Source organism: Balaenoptera musculus, chromosome 2 (assembly GCF_009873245.2).
Source record: "Balaenoptera musculus isolate JJ_BM4_2016_0621 chromosome 2, mBalMus1.pri.v3, whole genome shotgun sequence".
Taxonomy (NCBI): domain Eukaryota; kingdom Metazoa; phylum Chordata; class Mammalia; order Artiodactyla; family Balaenopteridae; genus Balaenoptera; species Balaenoptera musculus.
This window is the reverse complement of record NC_045786.1, coordinates 58,975,676-58,988,166: the sequence shown is the minus strand read 5'-3', so window position 1 is coordinate 58,988,166 and position 12,491 is coordinate 58,975,676. Positions and strand designations below refer to the sequence as shown.

Below are 12,491 nucleotides of genomic sequence, written 5' to 3'. Positions count from 1 at the left end.
TATCATATCAAAAGTACATACTATCAACATGATTCATCACCATTGATGTTATCCTTGATCAACTGGCTGAAGTAGTGTTTGTCAGGTTTCTCCATCGTAAAGTTTTTTGCCCCTCTCCTTTCCATATACTGCTTTTTTACAAGGAAGTCTCTATGCACAGCCTACACTTATAGAGAGTTATGCTTCACTTCCTTGAGGGAAGAGTATCTACATAAATTACTTGGATTTCTTCTGCACAGAAGATTTATCTTTTCTCCTCCATTTATTTACATATTCAATCATGAGGATGGACTCATGGAGATGTATTTTATGCTTTGCGTTTTAATCCAGTACTATATTTTATTGCTCAAATTGTTCAAGCTTTGGGCCATTAAATTGGCTTTCAATTGCCTCTTGTGCGCCCCTTGGACATACCCCCATTAACAAGGTTTTGTTTGTTTATTTTCTAAGCACTTCCTTACTTTATGACACTACAACATGTTCCAGGCTTATCCTGTGTATTTCCTGCCACAGACCAAGAATCAGCCATTTTTCCAAGGAGCCTTGCTTCCTTTTATTGAGGACTGGTATTAGAAACCAAGAGTTGGGTGCTATTGCATTTTTCTCTTACTATTTTTTTTCCTAACTCTGGTTCTCTCTCTCTCTCTCTTTTTTCCCTTTAAAACCTCTGGTAAAAGAAATATGAATTCTACCATGGCAAATTTAGGTTGCCTCATTAAATACCTGTTTCCAACTACCTTCTCTCTCCCTCCCGCCCTTCTCCTTTAGACATCTTTCAGGGTTGGCCGTGTGACACAGTGCTGGACAGGGAGATGTAAGTATAAATATCCTGGGAAGGGTTTTCTTTGTAAAATTGAAATTCAAAACCTGAAGGGAGATATCTTTGGGCCCTTCAGCCTTCTTCCCATCAGGAAAATGGAACTGATACCTGGGTGTTGAGTGTGAATATGAAAGCAAATGCTAGGGAATGCACAATAGGGCAACAGAAGTAACCTTGTTCTGTGATGTCATTGCTGACTTAGGGTTGAACCATCCGTGGTCTGCCCAGCTCCAGATTGCTTGTTGCCTGAAATAAAATAAACTCCTGTGTGTTTAAGCTATTGTTACTTGGTTTAACTGTAATTGCTACAGCTTAAGCACACAGTCTTAGCTGATTCACATATCAACTTGGTTGACAAAATTATTATTTATTTAAGACATATTTGTTGAGGATCTACCACGTGTAAGCCTCCATAATATGGGGCAAAAATAGAGGAACTCTGTTGATATTATCCCTGTTCCCACTGAACCCAAGTTTAATAATGGTATGTAGAATAGGATAATTATATGAGCAGCTATGATTAAAACCAGGATATAGTAATATTTGTTATTTACTTGGTCACAGTTCCTCATTGTCACTTCAATTTATCTTACTCTGTTCTTTGTATCTGCAAATAGTTTCACAGTTTACCTAGTTCCAGGACAGAAACATAAGAATAGTCCTAGTCTCTTCCTTTTCTCTCACTCTCCATATCCATTTGGTTACCACAGCCTGTTTTCTTTCCTGTTAAATATTTTTTGTCCCATCTTTTAAAATTCCTTTGCTCCTCTACTAGTACCAAACCTCATAAATTTCTCTCATACAGATCAGTATGACCTTTCATATCTAGTTTCCCTGCCCCCAGTTCATTTTGTAACAGAGGCGGACGTGGCCTGGTGGGGCTCCTCCAGTTGGACGCGTGGAGGCCACCGTGGGGGCGCCACCAGGAGTAGAGGGAGGCAGGAGGCACTGGCATTTGCCCTCTTGAGGTCAGGGAGGAGAGGAAATGGCCCTGGAGGTGATAATGCAGCTGCCTGCATGTCTGGCCTGCCAGTTCCTCCCAAGCTCTCCCCAAGGCCAGGCTGCATGCCTACTTGGACAGGCGGGCCAGTTGGGACTGCCCCGATAGGATCCAGGATTTGACATATACCACTCCCCATGGCCCCTTCACTCTAGTATAGGGGACGTTTGGTGCCCCGGCCTGGAGCCCAAGATGCCAGCCTCTGCCCGCCCACCCACATGCCAGGCATATGCTATTAGATGGTGCAAGCCCCTCGCTTGGCTGCCATCCAGGTCCCTGTGCCCTCCCAGGATGTAACGGGGTGGAGCAGGTGCCCAGCCCTTATACATGAGCATTAGCGTGAGATCCTTAGCGGGGCGGCTAGAGGTCCTGCTCTAATATTCAGGCTCTGGGTGGCCCTGCCAGCAGAAAGTGCAGTGAGAGATGGATCTTGGCCTTCTCCTCGGGGCCGACGGGTGAGCTGGGTGACCCGGGGACAGGCTGAGGGCTGTGTCCTGCAGAGCTCCAGAGCCCTCGCCACGGCTGGCCACTGGCCAGGCCCAGGCCTTAAAGCAGCAGCGAACCTCTCCCCAACCCCGACCTTTGCAACCTAACAGCAACAGCAGTCTCCGTGGGTTTCAGTCCATGGAGGTCTCAGCAACTGAAGTATATGAACACTGCCATTAAGGTAGCAGCTTCAACCAGCTTCAGTCTCTCCGTTCAAGTTTCAAAAATTGGTACAGCTTAGGACTTCCCTGGTGGTGCAGTGGTTAAGAATCCGCCTGCCAATGCAGGGGACACGGGTTCGAGCCCTGGTCTGGGAACATTCCACATGCCGCAGAGCAGCTAAGCCCGTGCGCCACAACTACTGAGCCTGCGCTCTAGAGCCCGCAAGCCACAGCTACTGAGCCCATGTGCCACAACTACTGAAGCCCGCGTGCCTAGAGCCCGTGCTTCGCGACAGAGAAGCCACTGCAGTGAGAAGCCTGCGCATCACAACAAAGAGTAGCCCCCGCTCGCTGCAACTAGAGAAAGCCCGCACACAGCAACAAACACCCAGCGCAGCCAAAAAATAAATAAATTAATTAATTAAAAAAAAATTGGTACAGCTCAGATCAGTTGTCTACTTCTAGGAGGTGGCCAGAGGTCAGGTTTAAGTTGCAAGGACATTGCACATCATTACTTCAGGTCCACTTCTGTGGTTGGGGCTATTCTCAAAGAAGGGCAATTGTTGTGAGTTGGGAATTAACCTGATTGGTATTCACTACCTTGCCCTTTCTTGTCAGAACAGAGAATAACATTTGTTTTGGTGGAGGTTAACAGGAACATTGAGACCTGACCTCAAGAACAAAGAATCTGACACCAAGAAGTTTGCAACAACTAACCATACCCCTCCCTCACCTTTCCTATAAAAGGGCTTTGCTGAAAGCTTTCGGGGAGTTTGGGGGTTTTTTTAAGGCATGAGCCATCCGTCTCTTTGCATGGCTCTGCAATAAACCTTTCTGTGCTCCAAAACTCTGATGTTTTGGTATTGTTTGGCCTCACTGTGCGTTGGACACTCGGACTTGTGCTCGGTAACGATTTCTCCCCACACCACTGGCAAAGGAATCTTTCCAAAAGGCATATAAAATCTTGTTTCTGTCTTCAGTAAAATCATGTTTAGCTTTGTATAGTCTCTAGTATAAAATTCAAATTTTTTTCTCTTGAAAGCCCTTTGGGATCTGACTTTGCCTGGCTCTGCAATTCATCTTATGGCAGTGTCCCCACACACAAACCACCCCACAGGACATACCACCCCCCAACTTCATCCCAAACATGTAACAAGTTCTGTCTTTAGTTTTCTTTGTCCTTATTTATCTCAGAACATTCCTTCAGCCAGGAATTCTTATTACCCTCCATGCCTTTAGTTTTTTAAGACTCAGAGCTGGTGTTTCAGAAGACCTTCCCTAATTCTCTCCCATCCTTCTCAAAGACCCCTGTACTCAACCTCTGTTATCCCATAACTGGCTGTTATATTTGAAATACCTCTTGAATTCATCTACTTTCCATCTCCATTACCATCACTTTGTTTGTTCTAGACCACCATCATCATAACCTATTTAAATGGTCTCTCTGCTCAGCTTTGGTAATTTGTAAAAGTACATTCTTTACCCAGTATCCAGTGATCTTTTTAAACTCCAGATCTGATCATTATGGCCCTGTGTTTAAAAGTCCTTCCCTGATTTCCTAATGATCTTAGGCTACAAACGAAATCCTAACGTCGCCTGTAATGTACTGTACAAATTGGTTCCTGCAAACCTACTTCTCTAGCCTCACTTGTTTTCATTCTTTAGACATACTATGCTCCCTTGCATCTTAGGGCCTTTGCACATGTCATTCTCTTATCTGAAACAGTTATCACTTAGATCTCATCCTTCCAATCTCAATACTTCTTCAGGATATCTCCACCCAATTCTAGGTCAGAGTCCTTTGTTATGTGTTTCACTTACTCTGCCTTTTGCATCAACTTGTAGAATTGAGCAAGGTGGAGAGCATATAGCTGCATTTAATTTTCAACAATGATTATAGCTCCTTTCTTTAAAAGTAGCTTTTCTGCATCCACCCTTCTAGAAACCTTCATTCCTTCTGTACAAACTACTCATTTCACTTATCCCATTAGATTCGTGTCCTGTCTGGACTTCATGATCAATTCCTTAAATATGGCTCTTGTCAGAACTCTAGATTCTTTTGCTTAAAACCTTTTTTACAGACCAACCCATTTTTCTCTCCAATTTTTTAGTTTCGGTTTACTTTGTTTTTCATGTTTTGGTAAGAAACTCATAGAGAAAGTTAGCAATTGTTTGCTTTGTTCAGAAAAGTTCTGAGTAATATAAGCTCTGCTTAAATGGGTACTATGAACAAGGTAGGAACATTAAAAGGAATGATTCAGGGCCAGCATTCTGACTGACCCTCAGGCCCAAACTTTACTTTGTGTGATTTCATGAACTGCTGTCAGACATTCAGATTTGATCATAATTTAAACATATATAGCAAAATCGTAGACTCAAGAGTTGAAAGAGGTTTTAGGGATCATTGCGTTTTATTTTATTTTAAAAAAATATTTATTTATTTATTTATTTGGTTGCTCTGGGTCTTAGTTACGGCAGGCAGGCTCCTTAGTTGCGGCACGTGGGCTCCTTAGTTGTGGCTTGCATGTGAGATCTAATTCCCTGACCAGGGATCAAACCCAGGCCCCCTGCATTGGGAGTGCGGAGTCTTATTCACTGTGCCACCAGGGAAGTCCCGATCATTTAGTTTTAGACCAACCACCTCTCTATACAATGTCATTTGGTTTCTGAGTGTTCTCTATCACTCATATATAAGAGATTGTCTTTTATACAAGGAACTGAAACTTGCCTCAGTTTTTATCCACCAGCTTTAATTCTTAGCAATGTTTGTGTTATGACAACTCATGTATTTGAAGACACCCATCATGTCCTCCATAAGTTGTTTTTCTCCAGGAAGACTAGCCCCAGTTCCTCATATATCATGGCTTAAAGTTCTTTTATCATCTTATTTGAATTTATAAAATTTTTATTTTTGAATGTTTTAGATTATTTACTACTCTATCTCCTTTCCATTAGTGTAAATAATAAAGGTGATTGCAAATAAAACAAGTTGATAGGTATTTATGGCAAATGCAAATTATACAAAGGCAAATTAGTTGAGAGAACCTATGATATACAATTGGGTGTTTAGCTTACAGATCAGAAAAAGTTCTTTACCCAAACTTTTTTTGGTGGGTTAAATAGGGGGTAGAGGCAGAGAACATTTGAGTGATAGAAACTGGTATAGGTGATGATTTATCTGATGTATGATCACTTCTTTCACTTTATTACACCATTACATTTGCATAGCACCATCATTTTCAATCTGTGATCAGTTGCTCAATTTCATAAATACAGTATATCCAACATTTTGCCATGCAGGACATATAGACTGTTTTTTTTCTAGAGCTGTAAAGGTGGGGTTTTTGTTTGTTTGTTTGTTTCCCTTGCTGAAAAACTCACTTTCTATCATGAATTATAACTTGTGGCAGCCTTAACATGTCATTCCTCCTGTCTGTGCAGAAGTACAGATTTATCAGCTGCTGCCTGAATTAGGAGAGTCGAAAGTAGTGGTGGCAGGTGAACTTCCTGTGAACTGTTCAGCCCTGAGGATAATTCGTCAGGGATTTCTAAGGTTTCTCTTTTAACTTTTCCTTTATCTTACTCTGGGATAAAAACCCCACAGATGAGAGAAGACACATTCATCTTTGGTAATGACACAAACTTGTGCCTTTCTGATCTTTTGCCACTCAAGTGCTAAGATATTTATATCAAATGAAAATTATAAAATGACTTTATAACTAATTATTTTATTTCCAACAAAAATTGGGAAAGGAACATTCTCCTTCTTTTATGTGATGTTTGTGGTTTTACTTGTACCCCTAAACTCAAACATTTCAAGTGTAATTGATACCTTTCTAAAGTGTAGCCTTTTCTGGATGATTTGTTTCGTTTTAATTTTGTTTTTTAAACAGTAAAACTTTTGCATCATATCATCTTGTTGACCAGGCTTTGAGCAGAAGTTTCAGTATTAATAACAGCTCCTCCAGTAATTTAGCTTTTTTTTTCCTTCTCCCTCATTCTAATATTTGTTGAAAAGTGTATGATCAGAAAAGGTCCTTGTGTACCATAAACAAGCATTTAATTAAGGGGTAATGCCTGTGGTACCAGGGTATGTGAAGTGAAACAGAGATGCTTAATCAGCCACAAAAGCTATTTACCGCTTCATAAACCTCAGTGCTCAGTGTCATAAATATTATTACTGTTCTAGGACGTCAGAAAAGCAGTGAAATATCAAAACTGATTTTTTCTCTACTGTTAAAGTAGGGAAGGTTTTCCTCTTAGAACTTTGTAATGAAGCTAATATTTGAGAAAAGCATACATACTTGAAATTTTTAAGAAGGGACTTAAATACAAATGAGGGATATGTTGAAAATGAAGCAGGAAGAAAAAGGTTTAATCTCTATTTAAAGTCTGAAATTATACTGAGGAACAAGTCACATAATATTGCCATGTATTTGTTGACCACCTACTGTGGGGCCTGGGCTAATAGATGGTTTCCTTATGTTATCTTTAATGTTTATAGCAATTCTGTAAACTAAGTTGGTTCCAATTTTAGAATGAAGACACAGAGGCTCATAGCCATTGTCACACAGGTGTGTCTCATTATACCTGCACTCTCCATTACTTCATACTGTTTTTCAGATGAAAGCTTATGTTAAAATAGTCATTTTTTCATATTAATTCTGCTGAATACCCAATAGTATACCTGAAAAGTTGAGCTGTGCTGTGTTAATTCATAAATTTTTAACCTTTTATTTGTTCCATGTTCAACATTATTAAGCAGCTAGTATTTTCCTAACACTTGATAAGTATTATGAGGGCTGTACCAAGTAAGAAGACCCAGTTTTCCCCCCTCAGAGTTTAGAAACGGATAAATATTTCAGCCTTATACACACACAATTTCAAAGTGGAATCAAAGAGAGCAAGGTTCTTTTTTTCAGTATTTTGTGACTGTTAGCTAGACCCCTCCAAATTATCCCCCTTCTGCTGAGATGGGAAAGTACACACAAAAGCTAAAATAGGCAGTCCAATGGACATCTGTATGATCAGCTCACAAGGATGAGTGAGGAAGGAGCTCATAGTCTGGTTAAAATGCTTTGATAGAGGGGAAATCGTGTGCAATGAGAACCTAAAGAGGTGGTTAGCGTAAGACCTCAAGCAGGACAGGTTTTACAGAAAAATTGTCATTTGAACCTAGACAAAGGAAACCTGGTTAGTACAGAATCTAAGGGAAGGCTTTTGTTAGGATTCTCATGTTTTATTAACCCAAATGTTTATATCTACCAGTTGCTTATACTACTCTTACTTTGTGATCTACTATGATTCTGTAGATCTTTTATTCCAGTAATGTTTTCAAAAGGACCCTACATTCTTTGTGAAAATGTCAGCAATAGAAGTTAAAAACTTTGGATTGTTGATGTTTAAGAAAATTTACCAGTCATCGTTTCCAGTTCCCTCATATTGCACACAAAGAAGCCAAGGCCCAAATAAGCTGTGATGTGCTTAATGTCAGATACTGTAAGCATCAGACCTGGGACTTGGCTTGGCTTATAGTCATAGTTTCTGTCCTGAAGCTCTTGTTGAAAAATGCGTGAAGGTTAGTAGTGGTTTAATACTTTAAAATAGTTTATATTTCTTTTTATTGTTTTTCTTCATTGGCTTAGGGAGAGAAGTAATTGAAGAAATATGAAGTAATGGAAATATTTACGATGGAATATGGACAATAATTTATTTAGGTAAAGCATGTGGAACCTTTACTTCAGAAAGTTCGTATTTCTGAAGTGGAGTCATTTAATTTCTGAAGATGTTTATGTACATGCTATCTTTACAGTGTATAATATAGTGTGAAGATGGTGAATTGACTAAAAAGCCTTATCGTGTGAGGTAATAGTGGCAATAGAACTTGAAAGCTCAGATTTATTCATACATTCTTCCTTTAACTGGCCTTTTAACTGAAGTAAAATTGATGGGAAAAGCATGAAGTTATAGAGAGTTTGGAACTGGGTTGCCTTTGGTTGACTGTGATTATCATAATGTATTTCACCCTTGAAACTGAGCCCTGGATGACAGAGGAAGGCAGCTGAGACGTAAGAAAATGCCAGAGAGACAAAATAACCTTCAGCTAGTCTATAAAAGAATGATTAAGCAGTTCGAAATGTAAATGCCAAATTCTATCACAGAGCCATTTCCTGGGATTTTAAATGGTCATAGCTGTTCTTTTTCTGAATCTGCAAATGCACTTCAATTCTGAATGGCATAAGAAAGTATTCGGGGTCTACCGTCAGCTTTCTTCTAGTGCCTTACCCAGGAGATAGAATGTGTTCGGATAGAGCCAAATAATTTCTGAAAAACAATGCAAATGATGTAAGAGCAAAAAGATAAAAGGTGTCCTCAGAATTTCCATAGTTAAGTCCAAGGGAGGGTTTAGACTTTGGAAGTATTTAAGAGGTCTTATTGACTCCATCACTTATGCCTTTAAACTCTTCCTGACTAGTTATTCCTTCTCCTTCACTTTTCTTAAAAATACTCAAAATAAATTCAAGACCAAAAAGGGAAAATGGCTGAGCAAAAATGCACATGTTAACTGCAGTTACAATTAGAACAAAGCAGGTGGTGTCATATGTCTTTGCTCATCTATTATACTAGCATATATCTTTGCTAGTGAAAATAATCTACAGTGTATATAAAAAATTTTAAATCCCTTTCATGTTCTAAAATTCTTACAAAGACCCTCATCTATTACACAGTTCTAAGTCCTTCCATTTTTCATTTTATTCTGCTCTATCAGTTATATTAATTTCCAGAAAACACTACATTAATTATCAATTTCTTTGTCTTTTAGTGGGCCCTCATTATATACATAATTGAGCCTGAATTCTGCTTCTAACTGCCTTTCCTACCGCTCTTTAAGAATCTTCCCCTCTGGCCAGTTTTGTTTATTTAATATCCTTCAACTCTGCTATGTGCACTCTAAATTGTTCCATGCTCCAAATAAAATTTTGTCAAGTGACTTAATTTCTCTGGAATTTAGTTTCTTCACCCTTATAAAAAGGATAATGGATTTAATGACCCTTATACTTGTTTAGTGATTTCTAGTTTGTATACAATTTTTCCACATATTGTCATTTCATCTTTACAGTAACCCTTTCAAGTAATGAGCACAGGAATTATACACATGTACAAATAAGAAGCCCCCAAGTCCAAGTAGGTTAAGTGATTTGTATGACAGTTCTCAAATTTTTAGTCTCAGAAAATACCATTTACAATAGACCCCCCTGAAATGAAATACTTAGATGTAACTCTAAGAAAATATAAACAGATCTATAAGTGGAAAACTATAAAACGTTGTTTTAAAAAAAACAAATCAAAGAAGATCTAAATAAATGGAGAAATATTCTGTGTTCATGTGTTGTGTGTTCATTGAGCCTTCTGGGTTGGAAGGCTCAATATTATTAAAATGTCAAATTTTTCCAGTTCAATCTATAGATACAACATGACCCCAGTCAAAACCCTACCAAGCTATTTTGTAGATATCAACATTCTGATTCTAAAGTTTTAATTGGAAACAAAAGACCTAGGGTAGCTAACACAGTACTGAAAATGAACAAAGTTGGAGTACTCACACCACCTGATTTCAAGACTTAATGTTAGGCTACAGTAATCAAGACAATGGTATGGGCAAAAGAATAGACACACAGATTAATAGAGCAGAAAGGGAGTACAAAATAAATCCGCACAATATAGTCAACCGATTTTTGACAAAAGAGCAAAGGCAGTTCGGTGGAGAAAGGATAGCCTTTTCAATAAATGGTGCTGGAACAATTGGATATCCCTATGAAAAAGAAGTGAACTCAGACACAGGCCTTACAATTTACACAATAATTAACTCAGAATGGATCATAGACCTAAATGTAAAATGCAAAACTGAAACAGTTATTAAAGAAAACATAGGAGAAAATCTATACGACCTTGGGTTTGGCAATGAGTTTTAAAATACATTAGTAACACAATCCATGCAAGAAAAAAATGGATAAGGGGCTTAGTTAAAATAGAAAACTGTTCAATGCAAGACATTAGTAAGACAATGAAAAGCCACAGATGGGGAGAAAATATTTGCAAAACACATCTGATAAAGAACTTGTATCCAAAATACATGAAGAAGTCTTAAAACTCAACAGTAAGAAAATAATCAACCCAATTTAAAAATGAGCAAAAGTTTTGAAGAGACACCTCATCAAAGAAGATATACAGATGGCAAATAAGTGTATAAAAAGATGTTCAGCACCATGTCATTAGTGAATTGCAAGTTGAAACGATAGTGAGATACCATTACATACCTGTTAGAATGGCTAAAATCCAAAACACTGACAAGACCAGATTATGGCAAGGATGTGGAACAATTAGAACTTTCATGCATTGCTAGTGGGAATGCAAAATGGTACAGCCACTTTGGAAAACAGTTTGACAATTTCTTACAAAACTAAATGTGGCTTACCATCCAAATCAGCAAGCATGCTTCCAGGTACTTACCCAACTAATTTGAAAACTTATATCCACCAAACCTGCACACAGACATTTATAGCAGCTTTATTCATAATCTCCCCAAACTGGAAGCAGCCAAGATATCCTTCAGTAGGTGAATGGATAAACGCCCATACAATGGAATATTATTCAGTGATAAAAAGAATAAAGCTATTAGACCATGAAAAGACATGAATGAATCTTAAATATTGCCCAGTTACAGAAGCCAGTCTGAAAATGCCACATACTATGTGAGTCCAGTTATATGACATTCTGGAAAAAAGCAAAAAAATAGAGTCAGTAAAAAGATCGGTAGTTGCCAGGAGCCTGGGGGAGCAGGGAGTTAGGGGAAGGTGAAGCACAGGGGCTTTTTTAGGGTACTAAAACTATTTTGTATTATACTGTAATGGTGAATATAAGACATTAAGCATTTGCCAAAATCTATAGAACTTTATGACAGAAAGAGTGGACCTTAACACAGGGGTCCCCAACCCCCGGGCCATGGGCCGGTAGCAGTCCGTGGCCTGTTAGGAACCAGGCTGCACAGCAGGAGGTGAGCCGTGGGCAAGCGAGAGACGCTTCATCTGTATTCACAGCCTCTCCCCATGCTCTGCATTACTGCCTCAGGTCTGCCTCCTGTCAGATCAGCGGCCGCATTAGGTTCTCATAGGAGCGCAAACCCTGCTGTGAACTGCGCATGCGAGGGATCTAGGTTGTGTGCTCCTTATGAGAATCTAATGCTTTGATGATCTGAGGTGGAGCTGAGGAAGTGATGCTAGCGCTGGGGAGCGGCTGCAAATACAGATTATCATTAACAGAGAGGTTTGACTGCACAGAGACCATAATAAATCAGTTGCAGACCCATGTCAAAACCCTATCAGTGAGTGACAAGTGGCAATTAAGCTGCATCTGGTGGCAGGCTTTATAGTGGCAAGTGAGTTGCTGCAACTGCACAGCTGCATCTGGTAGCAGGCTTTAAGTCAGAATCTGACACTTATTTTAGTCCGTGCGTGGCCCGCCCATTATTTTATTTACCACTTCTCTCCGCACCTCTTTCCCGCACTGCGCACTTGTCTCAGTCACAGTTTTGGTAAGCCCACAAGCTAACCCTAGCCAAAATGAGTAAAAAACAAACGTTGCTGGAGAGCTTCTTTGAAAAGGGGGAAAGACCCAGTGATGAGACAGCAGAAGACTCTAAGACTGTCAACAAAAGGAAAGCTGCATTTAAAAGAAAGTACCAAGAGTCCTACTTAAATTATGGGTTCATTGCAACAGGTGATTCACATTCTCCAAGACTGTTTTGTGTAATATGTGGCGACCGACTATCCAACAAAGCCATGAAACCTTCAAAACTGCTCACCTATCTCAGCTTTCAAAAGAGTTTGAGCATTACTTCCCAACCACAAAAGACCCCCGAACTGGGAAGGAATGGATCCGCAAGCCATCTGTGAATAAGCCGGGTGAATCGACTTTGTCCGTGCTAGAAGAGGATCATCAACTGCTTGAGATCGCAAATGACAGT

At 39.5% G+C, this 12,491-nt stretch overlaps 1 protein-coding gene across 12 annotated transcripts in view; it reads left to right on the top strand.

Annotated features, from left to right (window-relative positions):
• PEAK1 (pseudopodium enriched atypical kinase 1) overlaps nt 1-12,491 on the top strand; it is a 303,507-nt gene that overhangs the window by 101,599 nt on the left and 189,417 nt on the right. Inside the window, exon 1 of one of the 12 annotated variants that reach the window (XM_036842114.1) lies at nt 790-814. The exons of the other annotated variants lie outside the window; for them this stretch is intronic. The gene's annotated coding sequence lies outside the window, so the exon portion shown is untranslated. Of the gene's footprint in view, nt 1-789; nt 815-12,491 lie in introns of those variants that run through there. 12 annotated transcript variants of the gene reach the window in all.